Below are 20,313 nucleotides of genomic sequence, written 5' to 3'. Positions count from 1 at the left end.
TCTAGGTCGGTGTTAGTCCAATCTACGACCCCAAAGAAGTATGTTAGTACTGGAGCTACATAGGGGTTTATGGCTTTAAATTTGTTTCCTCCGTTCAATTTTTTTTTCAGCACGCTTCTGAGTCTGTAATGATATTTTTCGGTCAGGCACTTCTTGATTACCTTGTGCTCTAACTACTATAGCTGCATAGGTTTTTATGGCTTTATCTGTGTTTCCTCCGTTCAATTTTGCTTTCAACAGGCTTCTTAGTCTGTGATGATATTTTTCAATCAGGCACTTCTGGATTTCCTGTTGCTCTAACTGCTGAGCCTGCATCATCCCCTAGGTATTTATAGGTCTCTCCTTCTGCCATAGCTTCGATCTCTTTACCAGTCAGCAGTTGGTAGTTTCGGCAAACTAATATTCCCTGGTGTAGTGTGTGGGTTTTGCATTTGTCTAGATCAAATTTCATCCTGATGTGCTTGCTGAATTCTTCAGTGATCCGGAGTAGTTGCTGGAGTTGCTTCTCTGTTGCTGCCTAGAGCTTCATGTCATCCATGTATATCAGGTGGGTGAGGGTGTATAGGTTCTTTCTTTCTTCTTTGAGATTATATCAATACTTGCTGCCGTTAAGCATGGTGGATAGCGGGTTGAGTGCTAGACAGAACCACAGTAGGCTCAGCGCATCTCCCTGAAAGATTCCTCTTCTAATGGGGATTGGCCTGGTTGTGATGTTCTCGACCTTAATGGTGGTACTCCATTTCGCCATTGTTGCTCCTAGAAAAATTGTCACAATCGGATTGACCTTGTAGATCTTGAGGGTCTCTATTAGTCAGCAATGAGGTACGGAATCGAAGGCCTTGCAGTAATTGGTGTAAGCCGTGTATAGGTTGCGGTGCTTATTATTATTATTATTGCTCTTATATTATTTTCTCCTTCATTGGGGGATTCCACTCCGTGACGTATATTGCTACTAAGTACACAGTGTGGTTGTAATGTCTGGTGTTGGTCGAGAAACTCTCTGAGTTCCTTGTAGGTGTTCTCTGGGAGACCTATTACTGCTAGGCTGCTATGTAGGGTCTTTGGCACCATACTGGTGGTCCACACAATGATAGGCATGGTCGTTACTTCTTGCATATGCCATATCTCCTTGACCTCATGTCTCAGGTTTGTGTACATCCTAATTTTTTCCTCATGGGTTTTCTGGACATGTTGGGGACCGCTATGTCAATTATGTAGGTAGCCGTTTCCATCTTATTCATTATTATTATTATTATTATTATTATTATATTAGCCCTATAGTGCAAGGAAGCCTGAGCCTTATGCTGTGCCAGCCAAAAAAATAAATTCTCGTGGTACCCTGAGAGAGAGAGAGAGAGAGAGAGAGAGAGAGAGAGAGAGAGAGAGAGAGAGAGAGAGAGAGGTATCACCGAGAAAGCAAGAAAGAGAAGAATGATGATATCCAGCTGAAGACCCTGGGTTTGCCAAGCCAATGCTCACTAGTTGTGAGCCCCTGGGAAATACTTCTTCCTGCAGTCTTCATGCGGTTGCTCCAAAATAGTAATCATTATAACAACGATCACATGTATCAGCAGTGCGATGTATTCGGCAGTCTCCATTCCTTCCTTACCTGTGGAGAGGGAGAAAAAAAAACAATGTTATCAGACTGTTATAACCCTACAGTAATAGATAGTTTCAATACTACTGATGCTCTTCAGAAACACACTAAATTGCCTAGACATGTCGTGAGTACGTCAGACATAGACCTCAAAGATTTAATTTGCGGAGAAACCAAATTACAGATCCAGGACTTAATCATACATTACTATGCGACTTTGGTGACTTGCCGGAACTCGTCGACGGATATTGTTACCTTCTGGTTTGTGTGGTCTCTTTCTCGCGATTTGCCTGCATCAGAAAACTAAAAATCAAAAAATGTAACGAAGTGGTAGGGCAGTCCGATCTATTTTCAGTCCTTTCTGTGTTAATACCGACCAAGGCAAGAAATTCACTTATGCTTCTTTTCGGGGTTTATATAAGAAATTAGCATTAGCATTAATATTAGCAAGGGCACATGATGCAAGAAAGCAAGCTTATATAGCATCAACCAAAAAAAAAAAGAAAAAAGAGAAACTCATTTCACCAATATACTCGCTCCAAATGTCTGTCTAGTTCTGCCTTGAATCTGTTTAAGCTATCAACTTCTACAACAACAAATCAAACATTGTTCAGCAATCAACCACCCGCTGGCTAAAGGCAAGCTTCCGCACATCTATCCTGCAACTGTCTTTCCTCAATTTGAATTTATGCCCTCTCAGGCGATTATTCTGAACAAGAGGAAGAATCCCATCAGCATTGAGCATTCTCAAACCATTCAAGGCTTTATACACCTCAATCAGATCATCTCGCAGGTGCCTAGTCTCTAGACACTGTAATTTGCAAAACTTAAGCCTTTCTTCATAAGAGCAACCCTTTATTTCATTCACTAATCTTGTTGCCCTTCTCTGTACTCGTTCCAACAGCTCTACATCCTTCTTAAAATGAGGCCTCCAGACTTGCCTGACAATTAGTGTAGGAAAGGAGAAGTTGAACTGTATAATTGGTAAAATTATAGCTTTATACCACTTCATCGTATAAAGGAGAGGTCTCTTTACTCTGTACGAGTTAACAACTAACAACGTTGAATGGAGAATTTAATAATGGAAAGGTGAGGATCCAGATGGAAAGGTAAGGATCCAAATTGATTTTACGAAAAAAAAACTAGTATAGAATTAGGCATACCGTATTAAAGTTGGTTACATAATTTTTTGAAGATGGTTTAGTACCTAGATATTTTATGAAAGGACTCATAAACTTTTGAGAAGGATGTGAAAGGATAGTCCAGTTGATGAAATTATTGAACAAGCATCTACAGTTTTATTTAACAGTTTTATTCAACAGCTTGCAAATTTATGGTATTAAGGACATGTTCATAATATTACTAATGCATGTGACGAACTGAAACTGTCTTCCGGTAAGCCTTGGTCCGTCCTAGAAAAGAACAAAATCGAAAGGAAAGAGCATTATGATTATTTTTTGTCTTTGTAAATAAATAATAAGTGAAATCTGTGCCTCCTACCACTAGGGGGCACCTGTGCCGCGGTTAGCAAAGTAGGAAGGGATTTTAAGAAAAAACCTGGTTGAATAAGGCATGTTGTTATATCTTCTATGGTGGTTATTGTCTCACTTCTAGCACAATGAAAAATCGAATATAATTTTTCTAGTATACCTTTACTTATGTTTAACATATTTTCAATTTAAGTTAAATATCGGAAACAGTGACGTTTTATTATTTTGGATTTCGAATTAATTAACGCCCTTTCATCAAGAATTTTTGTACAATTTTTATACAGTAGATCAATGGAAGAGATGGTTTTTCTCAATATATAGAGGTAATATTAGAACTGCACGAACATCGTTATTTTTATTTGTTTATTTTATAACTGTTTGTGGAAAAGAGAATAACTATGCGCAGTTAGTGTTTTTGCCTGAATCTGGAAAATTGTTAGATGTCCATCTATAGTTTGACAGCTTTCATTATAAATAATATTGATGGTGTCGACATGCTACATCACTTAACTGAAGAACAAAAACCAGAAAATATTTATTTTGGCTAAAACCGGTGTATGAGAACGCGCTGCTCCACAATTTACCAAATAAAAGTCGCTTACAATTTGGCTGTACCATATTTTTTTTATTGCATTAGCCGTTTTGAGGTATAAAATCCAATGGTAAAGACTCCCTTTCAGCTATTGCGTCAAATACGTAATATAATTTTGTTATGGTGTGGGTATGTGCGAGACTACTGTGACAGTTTTAGAAGTATAATATTTAGACACTCAGTATGAAATTAACCCCGCGTCAGTTTTATACAATGTTTGTAAGACTAATATTTAGAATTGTTTGTTATACTTGTAGTTCTTTGCTTAGCATATAAGTTTTGCATGGATCATATTGTGCTTATAAAATTGGGACTTATTATTTTGATAGGATTTCTACATTGGAACGTTTAATTTGAGGTTTTCCCTTTGGTCATCGCTGTTGCTCTTTGTTAAGTTAGCCATTTCATCAAAATTTGTCTGTAAACCTCATCAACAATAGGAACACAATGCACTTTTAGTGAAACTTTGGGTGAAACACAAATACATAGCTTAAGTTTAAGCTAGCAAATTATTTGCTGTACTTATTAAAAGTAACAGCCGAATGTATTGAAATCTTTTATTTATTTTTTGTTCACATTTGGGAATTATTATCCTTTGTTTATTTCATTCTTTGGATGCCACTTTTTTGTCATTTCTGAATTTAGGAGTGTGATCATACATTTCCATTTATATTTACTCATCACTCACCTGTAAATGATTATGCAATATTTTCTGTTTTTGTTTAAGTATATTACTGATAACAGGAAGTTAAAATTGCAAGTTTAACAGATGCCACACAAGTAGCTATGTTCCATTTGGTGGTTTTAGTAATGGAAGTTTAAAGAGAACTGTAAAGGAATTTAATAGCTGGAAAATAGACCAGGGAGTCCATTTTACACCCTTTAAATTCTTTTAATTCCTTGTCCTCTAATTTAAAGCATTCACTGTAGACATCTGTTTAGATGTTTTCACACTTAAACAGTTTTATTTTTTTTTCTTTATTTTTTTATGAAAACCCTAAACATGAAAGGTATCAAAATCAATAGTGCTTAGTACTTTGTATGGGTTGTGAAGGAAATGGGGAGGGAGCAGGGCTGTAGTGGAGGATATATATAGGTATACACCATGTACCCTCTGCATTTTTTTAGGTGAATAATGTGTACCTTCTGCTTTTTGAAAGATTTGAAAAAAACATATTAAAATATTTAACAATATAACATTCATTAATAACATTTATAGAGTATACCTTCTGCTAATTTTAAGACTACAGACTGGGAGGGAGGGAATGCTGTAAACTACTCTGGAGACTAAACATGGGTTTCACCACTTCTTGCCTCCAATAACCTGAGTGCTGATGTTGCATGGTTGATGAGACTACCACCTAGTATTAGTACTAGTAAGTATTGCTATTAATATGAAGTATTATATTATTAGTGTTAGTAGTGGCACTGGTTAGTATTAGTAGTACCATGCATGGGTTGAAGGAGGTGGGGATGAATGATAGAAACTTTGCTCTGGAGACTGGCCTTGCCGCTGTAGCCTAGTGGTCAGGCGCATGGGTGTATAAGTGCATGTGCCTTGAGTGACCGGGGTTCAAGCCCGTAACTGCTGAATACAGTGCTGTTTCTTGTATTATGTCCATCTTGTGAACTCCTCTGACCGTTTGGTCGTCCCGGAGTATAAACAGAAAATTTTATTTATTTTATTTAAACATGAGTTTCACCAATTCAAGCCTACAATAAGCAAAGTGATGGTATTGCACTAGTTCATGATAGTCAGCTACCACCTAGTACTAGTAAGGGTTGCACTCCAGATTATGGGTACTCTTCTGGAGGAAGTGGCTTCTTTTGCTTAAATCTGTCCTGAATTACTGCCGTAAATTAATCTAAGATTTTTTCACCAGCCAAAAATGAAAGTCTCTTAAAAAACCCACACTTTTGTTTAAATCATTGCAAATTTGCCCATGCCCACAATATGGTGACAAGGTGTACCATAATCTGGAGTCAGCCCTAGTAATTATTATATTATAGAACTATTATTAGTGTTATTTTATATTAGTATTAGTAGTGGTACTAGTGAGTATTAGTACTAGTAGTACTGTGCATGTTTAAGATTGGTGGATGCCAGAAACTTTGCTCTGGAGACTAAACATGGGTATCACCACTTTAAACCCCCATTATGCAAAGTGGTGTTATTTTACCAGTTGATGAGTCATCTACTACATTATATTATAAAATAACTAAATAATAATAATTAAAAAAAATAAAATAAAATATAAATAAAAAGGAAATTAAACCTATCATCCTATGCGCTTCCCTTACCTGAAAGTACTATCCAGATGACCTTTGAATTTCCCCAAACTGTCGTCCTCTACCACCCAAATTAGTACTAGTAGTACCATGCATGGGTTGAAGGAGGTGAGGGGATGCTGAAACTTTGCTCTGGAGACTAAACATGGTTTCACTAGCTGACAGATGGCAATTGAAGTAATTTCAGTGTTGATGTTATTCTTCTCCTTAATCAGACTTCACACTTGAGAAGGCAGAAATTCAAATTGACAGGATGGTAGCCGTATAGGTATGCAGAAATTTGGCTTCAGCCAGCCATTAGTCGATTGTTGGAACAAACTTCCATCTGTTGTTGCAGAAGTGGGTGTTTGGAATATATTCAAGGCAGAACTAGAAAAACTATTGGCAAGGATGGACAGATGATGTGGGAAGCTTTTTTTTTTTTTGCTCATGCTGCAATAAGTTTGCTTTTTTTTTCAGCTACACTTTTCTTTCATTGTTTTCTAATTCTGCATTAAAATTAGTCAGCCTCACTGAATTCACCACATGGAGAGATAACTTATTCTAATGTTCAACAACCCTCTGCCCATAGGTAAACTTCATGAGATCTAATCTTCTATTATTCTCTGAGATTTTATATGTATACCCCTAGTTTGTGTCTCACTCACAAGAGAGAACAAACTTTTCTCATTCATTTTACTAGAAACCTTCAGTGCCTTTACACCTCAATCAGATCTCTTAGATGTCTGGCTGTCAAACTACAGTACCATACCTTCTAAACAGTTCCTCATATGCACATCACTCTGCACTTTTCATCAGTCTAGTTGTCCTTCCATGAACTCTCTCAAAGTGCTGCCTCTAGACCTGAACACAATATTTCAAATTTGTTTTTTAAACAGGGATAATGACTTTTTTCCCTTTCAGGATTTCTGATCTACCTATGCATATTTAGAGGCATTGAACTTTAATTGCCTTTTTTTTTTTTTTTTTTTTTTTTTTGACCATATGTGCAACCAATCCAAGTGATTTTGGAGCATCATGACCTGCCTCACTGTTAACTACCATTCCCACTTTCAAATTATATCATCAGAAAATTTTGTTAGTGTTCCTTGGATACCCTCATCATTATCATTTATAGGAGGGATCCCAATTGTTACCCTGTGCACATTGAAGACTGACCATTTATGACAACCCTCAGTATCCTATGTTTTAGTAATTCTGTATTGGATCTTACGGATAACTGCATTTTCTTCCAGTTTATATAGCGGCCTTCCATAAGGAACCATATAAAAACTTTCAACAAAGTCTAGATAACTGATGCCAAATTTGTTATCTGCATCCAACTGCTTAATGATTACAGCACAGAAATTTATCACATTGGTCAGGCCTGCCCCTTAACAATCCAAAGTCGTGATCTAGTCAAGATATCATTCTTGTTTAGATGGTCCTGAATGACATCCTTAACCATGATCTTCCCTACCACAAAAGCCAAAAGCACTGGCCTATAATTACCTACCTCTTCTCTAGCACTACCTTTGTGTGGACTGGGGAGACATTAGCACTTCTAAAGGATCTTTCCTTAATTCAGTTGAGCTCTCATTAACATTCCCAATGGTCTGATAGTCATATGCAGCCTTTTAAATTACAAATGAATATTTACCATCATCCCCTGGAACCTTGCTCACCTTTAATTTTAGCAGTTATTCTAACAAATGCCTGTCTGAGATCATTATATAAGTTACATAGGCACACCAATTGAACCATGGGCTATTTGCATTAGGGTGGAATTTTTCTTAGGGTCAATTGCACTGTCTGGAGAGTGCTATGAAAGCTGTATTCTTGTTCAAGGTTTCGTGTGTTCTTTGCTTATGTTGAAGTTATTTTATCTACTTTAGTATTTTCCACAAGAAAAAAGGTAAAATTTTTTTAAGGTTTGCTTGTTGAATTTTAATTCTTTAGTTTGAGGCCACTTTGAGATGGTCTTTAGCTTTGTTGTCATTGTCCTGGTCTTCCTCAATCTCTGAGTGCTATAAAAACTGTATACTTAGTTCATTTTCATATGTTCTTTGCTTATGTTGAAGCTATTTTTATTTAGTTTAGTATTTTCCACAGTGTCTCCATAGCCAGGTGGGCAGGAGCAGCACTGCGTAGCACTTGCTTCTTGATTAGACCGGGGTTCAAGCCCGTGACCACCAAATATGGAGGATGCGGAAAGGTCAGGGAATGACCACCCCATATCCCCGAAGTAATATGGCCTTAGTTGCTAATGCTCCTAAAAACCAAATAACAAACAGTATTTTCCCCAAGAAATGGTAAAATATTTTTGAAGATTATGAATTTTAATTCTTTAGTTTGTGAAAAAAAAAAAAAAATCCTTAGTGTGTACTAATAAAATTTAGTGTAAAAAGTGTTTTCCTATAAATTTTTGCCCTAAAGGGTTGTTACGATGGATCCACATCCTGGGACATCAGGACTGTAAAGAAACAGGGCTAGAGAGTATGTTGATGCTGATTGCACTGAATCCGTTCTTTGTCAGATGCTCATGTTACTTGCAATGATGATTCTTCACAGATGAAACCCCTTCCATTTACCAAAAAGACTGCTTACTTTTTCCAGCACCCCAAGGTATGCACAAAGGAACTTTGCAACTATATGTGGCAACGAACAAATTAAGCTTTAAATCATTAATCTCCACATGTATTTCTATGCACCCAATAGTCCCATTACAAGCTAAAACTCTTATATCATAAATTTTTGCTCTTGGTAAGACATACTCAGGTTCTATGCCATCTGTCATTCTTACAGAATATTTTCCCTATATCCCTAACAGTTGAGTCATCAATGAGACTACCATTTCTGGATGAGGTAGTGCATTTTGCACTGGTTGATCTATTTCTGGGGCTGGATTCAGTAGCATGTTGCTTGCTATAGCATCAGCCACTTGTCTGATGAGCTCTCAGACTAAATTTGCTGTAGGGCATCAATTTACTTTCTGAGTGACTCACTCATGTCTGACAGTAAGTTGAGTTTTGAATTTAATTCATTGCATTTCCAGCATCTTCTGCAAAGAAATGTCTCCTTCAGCTAGCAAAAAATTGGCATACATATGAGTTCAAGCAAAAAGACCTAAATTAACAGAACTACCACTGACAATTCCACTCTGTTACAACATTTGGCATAATGTGACTCACTTTTCCAGATGAATCCATAATTATTTCTAAATAAAATTTAAAATTACAAAATCTTATGATTTCAGAAACTATTTATTTATTACACATTAGAACACTGATTGACTGTTTGCTAAAATACAATTTATTAGTGTCAAGTTATGAAATTCCTGCCAAAATATTGATAACAAAGGCTGTCATATTATGCTCTACCTTTCTAAATACAGTTACCTCCCAAGTTACATAACTTCGGACTTGCATAAATTTTTTTTGGTAAAATCATAAAGACACTTTCTGTATAATTAAGAGTGAAGTCGAATGAATTAACAGTAAGTATAAGTTTTTATTTTCATTCCCATACAAACTATGTTGGATAATAACCTGTGGCATAAATGGAATACAGAGAAAAAACTTAACATTTCATTTTCTGCTTTAAAAATTCTGAAGAAATATTTGACAACACGTGTTTGAGACAAGCAAACTACGTCAAAGCACTTCAGAGAAACCCCACAACAATCAAGCCATGTGTACTGTGTCCCATCAGCTATTTCTTTGGAGAATTACATTCTAGCTCTTTGTCTCTACATCCTTTCCCACTTTTCTTTCTGGGTTGCAGTCAGTTCAGTTTTGTTTGAGAGCTTTTGTTTGATGTTTTTTTTTTAGCTAATGCTGCATAAGCTTGCTTTCTTGCATCATATGCCTCTACTAATGCTAATTATTATTAATGCTATTTGCATTTTCTATGCAATATTTGTTACACACATCGGGTTTTGTGGTGAAGTTGAAATTCATGTTTTCCGACCATTTTCAATGACTTAGCATTAAACTGCCATTTTTGAGGATCTTAAGAAGAAGAAGAGTGATGATACTGAAACCACCATTGTTGTGAGTCATGGCTGGTTTGATAGCTTCTCTAAGAGAAGTGGATATCATAACGTTGCCATAAGTGGTGAAACAGTAAGCACAGATGGTGAGGCTGCCGAAAAATTTGACGACGAATTGTATGAGATTATAAGAAGTGGTGGTTATTTGCCGCAACAAATATTTAATGTGGGTGAGACTAGCCTTTCTTGGCAAAAAATGCCTAATAGGACTTACTTTTCTATTGAAGAAAAGGCGATGTCTGGGTTTAAAGCTGCAAAAGACCAAGGTAACTCTGTTAGTGGTCGGTAACATAGTGGGTTATAAATGTAAACCTTTAGTGGTTTATCACTCAGAAAACCTGCGGCCTTTTAAGGGCACTGACAAGAAATCGTTCCTGTACACTTCGGGGTTAACTCAAAGGTCTGGGTGACAATAACTATTTTCGAAGAATGGTTACCAATTGTGTGGTCCCTGAAGTTTGAAAAATATTGCATATAAATGTCAGTGCCTTTTAAATTATTAATGCTCATTGACGGTGCTTCCGGTCATCCTAAATATCTAGATGATTTGCATGACAACATCAAGGTGGTATACTTCCCTCCAAATACAACAGCTCTGATTCAACCAATGGATCAGGCAGTTATATGTGCATTCAAAGCTTATTACATACGGACAACATTTTCTAAGGATGTAAATGCAACAGAGCGAGGGAAGATGGATCTTCGTAAATTTTAGAAGATGTTTAACATCCTTGTTGGAACACAACATTTCAAGATCCTGGAATGATGTGACAACAACTTGTATGAGCAGAATTTGGAAAAAACTTCTAAATAAAAACTTCAAAGAGTTCATATCATGTACTACCTCTCTGACCTCTACTCAGCTTACAACACCCTCTGATTAATGTCTTATCATTAATCAGAGGGTGTTGGAAGCATAAGTAACTTGTTGTGCTTATTCATAAACATTTTAATTATTAACATTTTATATTAATAATTAAAAAAATAAAACAATTATTTCAAAAACTAACTTATGTTTATGAATAAGCACAAGTTAGTTATGCTTATTCAGGCTTGTTTTAAGTTACAATCAGTTCATCACCTGAAGTGTATAGACTGATTCTTTGTGTGGTTTAGACTAAATGTACAATTTGGTTTTGATTCCCTAAGTAGCCCTTATAAAGCCTACACATACGAAATTCATATAAGTTTTTACAATAACGTGCATTTTTTTTTTTTTTTTTTTTTTTTTGTTTTTTATGTTTTCTTCTCATATGTGCCACCCCAGCTACTTCACTACTGTCCCCAGATAAAGTTTTTAATTGTTATGGTATATAACTATTTTTCTTTATTCTCCTGGGTGTGGCTTTTGTGATTTTGGCATAATAAGGATATAGTTGCAATATTTTATTAGTCATTCCCGAGTTACGTAAAATACGACTTACGTAAGAAGTCATGGAACGTAATAGTAATAGAGGCATGTGATGCAACAAAGCAAGCATATGAGCTTATGTAGCATCATCCAAAAAAAAAAAAAAAAAAAAAAAAATTCCCACAACCATTCCCTCTAAAAGTTTGTCCAGTTCCTCCTTGAATTTATTTAAGGTTAATTATTAGTTTATTATTTTTTCTAAGTAACATAATTTGCTAAATTATCAGATATATATATATATATATATGTACTATATTTTTATTGTGAAATTTGAATTTTGCACTGCACTACTCCACTAATGATATCTTTAAATGCATACATTCATCTAAAAGATTTAAAACTATTATTAACCCTCCCCTCTTGCATTGCCAAACTGCAAACAAATAGGGGGAAAAAGATCCTTCTTTTATTTCCAAATTAACTCTGATTATGATGATGTTGTTATTATATAGTATCTAGGCCATGTTACACTTCTGATTATGAAATCTGCACTCAGTGCCACAAAATTAGAAATTGAATTTACACTAAACATGAAATCTTTCGGTACACAAAACTGAAACGAAGAGCATCATTAACAGATTCCCAAAAATTACAGCTTAAAAAAATATTAACTTTTTAGATTGCATTCCTAGTGAGAGATTCAGAATTACTGTATAATTTAAGTAACATATGGGCGCCTCTGTAGCCAGGTGGGAAGGAGCAGCAGTGCGTAGTACACGCTTCTTGATTAGACCGGGGTTCGAGCCTGTCACCACCAAATATGGAGGATGCGGAAAGGTCAGGGAATGACCACCGCATATCCCGGAGCAATATGGCCTTAGTTGCTAATGCTCCTAAAAAAAACCAAATAACAATAATAAGTAACATATGGTCATACATTTAAAATAGTCTGTTTTTTTTTTCAAATATTACTGTTAATTGAAATTATTTTTACAAAGTGTATATTCATATCCAGACCCATTTAAAGTAATAAAGATATAAATGTGGATATAAAGATTTGATTTGAATCTTTATGGTACATGGACAGCTTAGGCCAGTGGTTTTCAACCAGGGTGCAGCAACAACATTCCAGGTGTGCCACGTAATTTGAGTTTAAGTTACATAAACTTATTATTTTTTTAAATTTATATGTTTATTTCATTATAAAAAGGTGTACAGTATCTTTTTAATTTTGTGGTGATCTATAATTGATGTTTACTTAGTACCTCTATTTTATTAAAGAATAAAATTATTATATACTGTTAAATTATTATATATAATTTGTATTATGAAATTTAATTTTTATAATTACATCATTGTAATAACTATCATATATATATTTTTTTAATATTAGATAATATGAGTGTACACACACACACACACACACACACACACACACACACACACACACACACACACACACACACACAAAATGGGAGAGAATCGGATCTAACAAGCAGAAAATTGAGTAGGGTTGCCGCAAAATAAAATAAATTAAATTACTTAGGGGTGCCGTTTTTAAAAAAAAGGTTGAAAACCACTGACTTAGGGCATGAACCAAGCCCAAGGATATAAAATAATAGCATTAGTAGAGGCATATGATTAGGGCGACCATATACTTTTGGAGCAAAAATGGGACAAAATGTGTTCCAGAGAAGAAAATCTGGGATAAAACCGAGACAATACGATTGTTTAAAAGAAGGAAATCCGAGATAAAATCAGCACAAAGTTAGTGTTCACGTCTTTTTAATTATATGCACGTAAACTGCACGTAGTTGTTCTAGTCCTGTTCTAAAGTGTATTTTCGTTTTTTTGTTTATATGGCTGAAAATAAAAAATATTTTATTAATTATTATATTTAAGTTAAGCCTTCTCCAGTAGATTTTTAAATAATAGATACTTAATGAAAATATTTGTTCTGAGTGTAGCTAGAGAAATGTTTGCAGCCTGCCAGGCGCCCATAGGACGCTGTTTGATTTAGATAGTTCTGTCTGGTTGTGTAATAGATAGCACTGCTGCATTTCAGATTTAGTCTAGCATGATAATTTATTCCATATTTATTGTTTGCGTAAGATTCTACATTTGTGAATAATTCTATTATTAAGTAATTCGGAAGCCATAAATTCCTTAGGAAGTTAGCATTAATTAATCTCTATGGAATAGAAAAATACAGTTGAAATAAAAATTTTTAACTGGGACATATGCTAAACATGCCAGGACAACAGTATAAAATATGGGATTGTTCCAGCTAAACCAGGACTATGGTCACCATACATATGATGCAAGACAGCAAGTTTATATAGCATCAGCCATTTAAAAAAAAAAAAAAAAAAAAAACCCTTGCCATTTCACCCACCCATCCATTTATTCCAAACATTTCTCTAGTTCAGCCTTGAATTTATTTAAGCTGTTGACTTCCACAATGACAGATGGAAGTTTGTTCAAGCAATCAACCATTCGCTGATAAAGGCAAATTTCCGCCATCTGTTCTACAACTGTCTTTCCTCAATTTGAATTTATGCCTCCTCAGGTATGGAATATGAGCAAGAGGAAGAACCCCATCAGCATTGAGCTTGCCCAAACCATTTAAGGCCCTATACACCTCAATCAGATTACCTTTCAGGAGCCTAGTCTCCAGATACTGTAATTTGCTCACCTTAAGCCTTTCTTGATAACAGCATTTCTTTCTTTCACTCATTAATCTTGTTGCCCTTCTCTGTTCTCGTTCCAGCAGCTCTACATCTTTCCGAAAATGAGGCCTCCAGATCTGTATACAGCACTCAAGGTGTGGCCTGACCATTGCCTTATACAAGGGAATAATCACCTCCTTATCCCTGCTAGAAACATTCCTGTATATCATTGACAAGACACCATGCGCTACTCTACATCATCATTTTTCTACATCAGCATGTTTGGTAGGCAACTAGAGGGAGTAATACTATTGATCTGACTATCAGTAGTGATTCTTCATGCATTAAGAATCTGCAGATAAAGGAACCACTAGGTGGCAGTGATCACAGTGTGCTGAAGTGGAATTTACTCAAAGAGGTAATTAACATCAGGGGTAAGGTGAAGGGTTTTTGCTTTCTCTACGGTGGTCTCAGACAGTATTTAAATTCTATACGGTGGGATACTGATGATATTACCAACAGCAAATTAATGGGAAGCATTCCAAGAATTAATCTTGGAAGCTATTAGGCTTTACATACCAACTAAGAAATATTGTTCAAGGTTTAGGCCTAAATGGATGTCAGATGAACTAATGAGACATATGGTAGAGAAGAAAAATGCATGGGATACATATAAATTATTGGGTGATATGGAAGCCTATGATAGATATAAGCTGGTCTGTAACCAAGTCACTAAGGAGATTAGGCAGGCAAAGGCAAATTATGAGAAATCTTTGGCAAACAATGCAGAGAAAAATAACACAGTTCTTTACCTGTGTAAACTCTAGAAGGAAAGGGATGAATCAGATTGGTCCATTGGATATTGATGGTTCAACTGTTGATGATCCTGCTCAGGAAAATTAATGGAGGCACTGGTGAAAGAAGCACTGCAGGATCATCTAGACAAGACTTCAGTTATAGCTCGGACACAGCATGGTTTTGTTAAGGGAAAGTCTTGCCCGACCAGTTTGATCGGATACTATGATGTGGTCACAGAGGAACTGTATGCAGGGAATAACTTTGATATCATATATTTGGATCTTAGAAAGGCTTTTGATACTGTTGCATATGGAAGACTGCTGAACAAATTGGAAGCAAATTGCTGCTATGAATAAAGCAATGGTTGAGTGGGAGAATATAGAGTGGTAATCAATGGACACTGCTCATCGTGAACTAATGTTAATAGTGGAGTCCCTCAGGGTTCAGTGTTGGGTCCATTGTTGTTTTCTGTATTTATAAATGATATTGATGATGGTATATCGGGCTTAATGTCCAAGTTTGCAGACAATACAAAAGTTGGTAGGGTTGTTAAGGACACTAATGACAGTACGCTGCTGCTGCATCAGGATCTAGAAAAGTTGAGCAGATGGGCTGAGAGGTGGCAAATGAAGTTTAACATTGACAAATGTAAAGTACTACATATCGGAAGCAGTAACTTCCGAGTAACATATCAATTCTGTGGTACTGCCTTGACATTGGCAGAGAACGAAAAGGACCTGGGGGTAATTGTGCATGCAGATATGAGGTTTTCTGAGCAGTGCAGACGGTCTGCAAGAGTAGCTCATGGTGTCTTGTCAATGATATACAGGAATTTTTCTAGCAGGGATAAGGAGGTGATTAACTATTGTATAAGGCAATGTCAGGCCACACCTTGAGTACTGTATACAGGTTTGGAAGCCTCATTTTAAGAAGTATGTAGAGCTGTTGGAATGAGTACAGAGAAGGGCAACATGATTAGTGAATAGAACAAAGGGTTGCTCTTAAGAAGAAAGGCTTAAGTTTTGCAAAATGCAGTGTCTGGAGACTAGGCACCTGTGAGGTGATCTGATTGAGGTATATAAAGCCTTGAATGGTTTGAGCATGCTCAATGCTGATTTGATTCTTCCTCTTGCTCAAAATAATCACCTGAGAGGGCATAAATTCAAATTGAGGAAAGACAGTTGTAGGATAGAAGTGTGGAAGTTTGCCTTTAGCAAATGGGTAGTTGGTTGGTGGAACAGAGTTCTATCCTTTGTTGTGGAAGTTGATAGACTAAATAAATTTAAGCCTGAGCTGGACAGGTATTTGGAACCAACGGAGGGGTGAAATTAGCATTAGCATTAGTAGAAGAGGCATTTGATGCAAGAAAGCAAGCTTATGCAGCATCAGCCAAAAAAAAAAAAAAAAACCCACTTCCACTTCACCCCTCTGTCCGTTCAAAATACCTGTCCAGCTGAGCCTTAAACTTATTTAGGCTATCAACCTCCACCACAAGGGATGGAAGTCTGTTCCACCAACCAACCACCCGCTGGCTAAAGGCAAATTTCCGCACGTCTATCCTACATCTGTCTTTCCTCAATTTGAATTTATGCCCTCTCAGGTGATTTTTCTGAGCTAGAGGAAGAATCACATCAGCATTGAGCATGTTTAAACCATTCAAGGCTTTATACACCTCTATCAGATCACCTCGCTGGTGCCTAGTCTCCAGACACTGTAAGTTGCAAAACTTAAGCCTTTCTTCGTAAGAGCACCACTTTGTTCCATTCACTAATCTTGTTGCCCTTCTCTGTACTCGTTCCAGCAGCTCTACATCCTTCTTGAAATGAGGTCTCCAGACCTGTATACAGTACTCTAGGTGTGGCCTGACCATCGCCTTATACAATGGAATAATCACCTCCTTATCCCTGCTGGAAAAATTCCTGTATATCATTGACAATACTCCATGAGCTACTCTTGCAGCCCGTCTGCACTGCTCAGAGAACTTCATATCTGCCTGCACAACCACCCCCAAGTCCCTTTCATTCTCTACCACTGTCAGTGTAGTACCACAGAGTTGATACGTTGCTCTGGGGTTGCTGTTTCCCATGTGTAGTACTTTACATTTATCAATGTTAAACTTCATTTGCCACCTCTCAGCCCATCTGCTCAACCTTTCCAGATCCTGTTGCAGCAGCATAGTGTCAGTAGTGTCCTTGACAACCCTGCCAACCTTTGTATCGTCTGCAAACTTGGACATTAAGCCCGATATACCATCATCAATATCATTTATAAATACAGAAAACAATAATGGACCCAACACTGAGCCCTGAGGGACTCCACTAATAACATCAGTCCACGATGAGCAGTGTCCATTGATTACCACTCTCTGTCTTCTCCCCCTCAACCACCCCTTTATGCATAGCAGCAATTTGCCTCCAATGTCACACTGCTCCAATTTGTGTAGCAGTCTTCCATGTGCAACAGTATCAAAAGCCTTTCTAAGATCCAAGTATATAATATCAAAGTTATTCCCTGCATCCAGTTCTTTTGTGACTGCATCATAGTATCCAATCAAGTTGGTCAGGCAAGACTTCCCCTTCCCCGTGAAATGGGAGAAGGGTTTTTTTTTTGGGTGATGCTGCATAAGTTTGCTTCCTTGCATCATATGCCTCTACTAATGCTAATATACCTTCATCAATATCATTGATAAATACAGAAAACAATGAACCCAACACGGACCCTGGGGGATACCAATAATAACATTAGTCCACAAGGAGCAGTGTCCATTGATTAATACTCTGTCTTCTCCCACTCAACCATCTCTTTATCCATAACAGCAATTTGCCCTTAATGCGATACTGCCCCAACTTATACAGTAGTTTTCCATGTGTACCAGTATCAAAAGCTAATAAGAAACCGTATTAAGTAAATAAATTAATATAATTAAGAAAGGATCATTTCTAGTTTGAAATTGGTGCTGGACGTTGCATGGGGGGAATACAGGTGGATGCAATTTCCCCACATCCCCATTATGAACAGCAATTGTAGTTTTGGTTGATTAAGCAAGGTGCATGAGTTATATGCACCTCATCTAGGTCGATACAGTAGGTGAATGGGAGAGATTTAATTCTTGCCATACCTACCAGCAGTGTAGCAGATGAAAGAGTTTTCTGCATCTGGATTTCTAATCCAAAAAAAGAAGAAACAGCTAAGCCTGGAAACTGTTGACATTTTTTTCCTGCACAGCAATTTACCAAAAACTGCTGTGCAGTTTTAATATAATAAAGTTGCCTCTAATATATATAATAAAATTGCCTCTATTGCAAAGGCCCTCGAGATCTGATGTTATTTATTTTGCCAACACATACCTACCATATGAATTTTCTCGTTAAGGACAGGACCTCACTCCACTAATAAAACTGCAGCCATTATCAACCCACTACAGGATGGAAGCCTCCTCAGCAATTCATGTTGAGGGAAATGGACCATAATCTGCCATGCTGGTTCAGTGCGGGTTGACAGATTGACCGTATTTAGCAGTCTGGAGCTTGAACCCCGGTCTACTAAAGGAGCATGTGCTACTGCACTTCCGCTCTTGACCACTCGGCTACGGAGGACTCTAATAGTTTGACATTATTTTATTATTAATTTAATATAATAGAGTTCTCTTTGCATTATACAAATTGAGACACTTTTCCTGTGATAATCTGTGTATTAATATTATTAACTATTTTAACTTAAAGCTTTTTATTGCATTATTACTGATGTGTAGAAAATTTAATACAAATTTTCTTAGTGTTTTTTTTTTTTTGTTTTGTGGGTTGCCAGTTGGATTAGGGTGCAGTTCTAGCTACTGCAAGAGCAGAGCTAATATGGTGGACTGGTATTGGACTCTGCCTTGTTGGGTCTCAGTTACACGTCTAATCATCCATTGTAGCAGGGATTGTGAATGGTATCTTAGGGATTGTATCCCTGATTATATAAAACAGGATCTTGTTAACACAAAAAAAGATTAACATTAACCTGGTGGGATTCATTGACAAAATAACTTTAAATTTACCCCCAGGGGCTCACATCTGGTGAGTATGAGATTGTCACACCCAGGGGTCCTGAGCTGGATATCATCATTCTTCTCTTTCTTGGTGATTCCCTTCTATTTCTGACTCTCTCTCTCTCTCTCTCTCTCTCTCTCTCTCTCTCTCAGGGATAACTCAAATTTTTTTTTGGGCTGGTGCAGCAAAAGCCTCAGGCTTCCTTGCACCATATGGCTAATTATAATAATAATAATTAATAATACCTACCCCTTAGGGTGTCTTCAGTTGGCCTAATTTCCTTCTGTACTATCTGCAAATAATAAACAGCAGTATTAATTCATTCTGTAGCCTCACTTCAAGGTGTCTCCTGAGGAATAACTTCATCTACACCTCACTTATACCAATCCTTAATAATACTGCACATTTTTATAGATTTAAAGTTCAGAAATGAAGAAATTGAACATTACTCAAACAGCCATCCAGCTTGCAGAATTTCCCCCACAGTTACCAGTGTCACCCCCTGGATAGGTAGGCCATTACTACTCATTTAATCTTTCCTGTTTATTATCTATGAGTTTAAATCACAAAATTATATAAATTTACCTGCCTTTTACAAAAAGTGAACTAAAGTTTGTTATACTTCTTAATTCAAGTGCTGATTTATTCTTAGATCTTATTAGCATTAGTAAAGGCATACGATGTAAGAAAGCAAGCTTATGCAGCATCAGCCAAAAAAAAAAAAAAACCCTACTATTTCACCCCTCCATTCATTCCAAATGCCTGTCGAGCTTAGCTTTAAATTTAATTAGGCTATCAACTTCCACAACAAAAGATGGAAGTCTGTTCTACCAATCAACTACCTGCTGGCTAAAGGCAAATTTCTGTACATCTGTTCTACAACTGTCTTTACTCAATTTAAATCTGTGTCCCCTCAGGTTCTTAACCTGATCAAGAGGAAGAATCCCATCAGCATTCAGCTTGCTGAAGCCATTCAAGGCCTTATAAACCTGAATCAGATCACCTCGCAGGTGCCTACTTTCTAGGTGCTGCAATTCATGGAACTTAAGCCTTTCTTGGTAAGAGCACCCCTTTGTTCCCCTCACCAATCTTGTTGCCTTCTTTGTACTTGTTCTAGCAACTCTACATCCTTCCTAAAATGAGGCCTCCAGACCTGTACACAGTACACTGGGTGTGGCCTGACCATTGCTTTGTATAACGGGATAATCACCTCCCTGTCCATGCCAGCAAAATTCCTATATATCATTGACAAGACTCCATGACCTGCACTGCTCAGCAAACTTCATATTCGACTGCACAATTACTCCCAGGTCTTTTCCACTTCCCTAAGTGTAGTACTACGTACGTTCTCTTCGGTTATTGCTACCCATATGCAGTACTTTGCATTTGTCAATGTTAAACTTCAGTTGCCACTTTTCAGCCCATTTGCCGACTTATCTAGCTCCAGTTGGAGTAGCATACTGTCT

At 36.9% G+C, this 20,313-nt stretch overlaps 1 protein-coding gene across 1 annotated transcript in view; it reads left to right on the top strand.

Moving 5' to 3' along the window:
- Positions 1-3,296: 3,296 nt before the first annotated feature.
- Positions 3,297-20,313, top strand: part of LOC150084467 (uncharacterized) — a 199,009-nt gene continuing 181,992 nt past the window's right edge. Inside the window, exon 1 of the mRNA XM_090376248.1 lies at positions 3,297-3,410. The gene's annotated coding sequence lies outside the window, so the exon portion shown is untranslated. The remainder of the gene's footprint in view (positions 3,411-20,313) is intronic.

This window comes from Mastigoproctus giganteus, chromosome 6 (genome assembly GCF_048544385.1).
Source record: "Mastigoproctus giganteus isolate SK-2022 chromosome 6, ASM4854438v1, whole genome shotgun sequence".
In the NCBI taxonomy this organism is placed as follows: domain Eukaryota; kingdom Metazoa; phylum Arthropoda; class Arachnida; order Uropygi; family Thelyphonidae; genus Mastigoproctus; species Mastigoproctus giganteus.
This window is presented reverse-complemented; position numbering and strand designations above follow the sequence as displayed.